Source organism: Sinocyclocheilus grahami, unplaced genomic scaffold (genome assembly GCF_001515645.1).
Source record: "Sinocyclocheilus grahami isolate Dianchi unplaced genomic scaffold, SAMN03320097.WGS_v1.1 scaffold3322.1, whole genome shotgun sequence".
Classification (NCBI taxonomy): domain Eukaryota; kingdom Metazoa; phylum Chordata; class Actinopteri; order Cypriniformes; family Cyprinidae; genus Sinocyclocheilus; species Sinocyclocheilus grahami.
The window spans coordinates 59,655-62,166 of record NW_015508464.1 but is presented as its reverse complement, the minus strand read 5'-3'; the positions used below and the strand labels follow the sequence as shown (position 1 = coordinate 62,166).

At 35.9% G+C, this 2,512-nt stretch overlaps 1 long non-coding RNA gene across 1 annotated transcript in view; it reads left to right on the top strand.

Annotated features, from left to right (window-relative positions):
• The first annotated feature begins 558 nt into the window (after positions 1–558).
• LOC107576186 (uncharacterized) overlaps positions 559–2,512 on the top strand; it is a 13,176-nt gene continuing 11,222 nt past the window's right edge. Inside the window, exon 1 of the long non-coding RNA XR_001608010.1 lies at positions 559–650. This is a non-coding gene — a long non-coding RNA (uncharacterized lncRNA). The remainder of the gene's footprint in view (positions 651–2,512) is intronic.

Genomic DNA, 2,512 nt, shown 5'->3' with positions numbered 1-2,512 from the left:
ACCATTGTGTATGAAATGTGCTATACAAATAAACTTGCCTTGCCCTTGCCTATGATCAAGGTTTTTTAATGAGGCTTAATAAAAGCCAATTTGAAGGTTTTAGGGATATATCCTAAAGACATTGATGAATTAATAATAGTCAGAAAAGGATCTATGACTTCTGGAAACACCTCTTTTAGGAGCTTAGATGGAATAGGGTCTAACAAACATGTTGTTGGTTTAGATGGTTTAACAAGTTTATACAATTCTTCTTCTCCTATAGTAGAGAATGAGTGGAATTGTTCCTCAGGGGATCTATAGCACACTATCTGATGCCTTGTACTGCAGCTGACGGCTGCATGGTTACAATTTTATCTCTAATAGTATCGATCTTGGAAGTAAATAAGTTCAAAGTCATTACTGCTGTGCTGTTGGGAAATGTCTGCGTCTGCTGATGCTTTATTTTTTGTGAATTTAGCCACTGTATTGAATAAATGCCTGGGGTTGTGTTTGTTCTCATCTAAGAAAGACGAAAAGTAAGCAGATCTAGCAGTTTTTAGAGCTTTTCTATAAGTAGAAGTACTTTCCCTCCATGCAACACAAAATACCTCTAGTTTTGTTTTCCTCCAGCTGTGCTCCATTTTCAGGGCTGCTCTCTTTAGTGTTCGAGTGTGCTCATACCATGGTGTCAGACTGTTTTCCTTAATCTTCTTTAAGTGTAAAGGAACAACCGTATCTAAAATGCTAGAAAAGAGAGAGTTTCTGTTACATCATCAAGTTAGGTATTGGATATGCTGAGGAACTGGGATAAATCAGGAAGATTACTTTCAATGCAGTCTTTTGTGGTAGAAGTGATGGTTCTACTATACTTGTAACAAGGAGTAGAATTTACAGTTTTAGCTATATGAAGTTTGCACAAGACTAGATAATGATTTGAGATATCATCGCTTGGCTGCATAATTTCCACACCATCAACATCAATTTCATGTTGACAGTATTAAATCTAGAGTATGATTTCGACAATGAGTAGGTCCTGACACGTGTTGTCTAACCCCAACAGAGTTCAGAATGTCTATGAATGCTGATCCCAATGCATCTTTTTTATTATCAACATGGATATTAAAATCACCAACAATTAAAACTTTATCTGTAGCCAGCACTGACTCTGATATAAAATTAGCAAATTCTTTAATAAAGTCTGTATGGTGGCCTGTACACAGTAGCCAGTAGAAACGTCACGGGGCTTTATCATTAACACTTGTTAGGTAATGTCATTTGAACAACAATTACGTCAAACAAATTATACTTGAAACCAGAGCTCTGAGAAATACTGAAAATATTACTATAAATTATAGCAACACCTCCCCCTTTACCTTTGGATGTGGCTCATGTTTATAACAGTAATCTTGGGGGGTAGACTCGTTTAAAACAATGTAATCATCAGGTTTTAGCCAGTTTTCTGTCAAACAGAGCGCATCTAAGTTATTGTCTGTGATCATCTCATTTACAAAAAGTAAAGTCTCCAGCGCATCCTAAAGAATGTCAGTGGGGTTAAAGGTCATGACTCTGTGGTGAACTCCCTGAATTATTCTTGCACAATTTGTGCCCAATTAAAATTTGACATTGTCATCCTAGAATATGGGATTCGTCTTCATACACAGATGTTTCATAAATGAGCTACATGCTGCATCAGTTAGGAACATGCCAGAAACATTAATCACTGCCATAATGATCCACTCCCAGACACTGAAGTATTTGCTCATTTAAATCAAGAGGTCAGGCAGTGTATTTAGCTAATTACAAATGCTGTATATTAGAGACCGACCGATATGTTTTTTTGGGGGGGGCCGATACCGATATTAGGGAGTTTTAAAAAGGCCGATATTGATATGTTGGCCGATATTCTTTGTGTATATTATAGTACAGTACCAGTCAAAAGTTTGGACACTTTCCCATTCGTGTGTCCAAACATTTGACCGGTACTATATATAGAATACAGTATATACATAAACAGAATATATATAAACAAATGTTTTGCAATGATCACTCAAATGTGGTGATCAAACACATAATGACATGACAGAGATATGTAATGGAGGCAGGGCATTTAACAATTTAACAATAAACTTTATTATCCAAAATGAGTCTGACATCAGTGCACTGAACAGTAAAGTTGAAGTTTATTCAACTTTAATTCAATTCAATTACATTCAACTTTATTCCGGTGAAGTTTTTCACTTCAGAACATTCATTCACATTGCGCTACAGTCTTCACACACAGACGAAACTTACTAGAGAAGTGTGAAGTGTGACATAATATACCTCTGTAAATAAATACAATATAAATAGGGATGCACCGAAATTAAAATTCTTGGCCGAAGCCAAAACCGAACAAAATTAAACACTGGGCCGAAGGCCGAATACCGAACAAGGTTTTTCAAGTTTTTTTCCCCCATGTATTTTGCCCAAAAAAATTTCACCATTGCATAAATTAAAAAGTCAAAATGTGCTTTTTACTGTTTTGTCTTGCTTT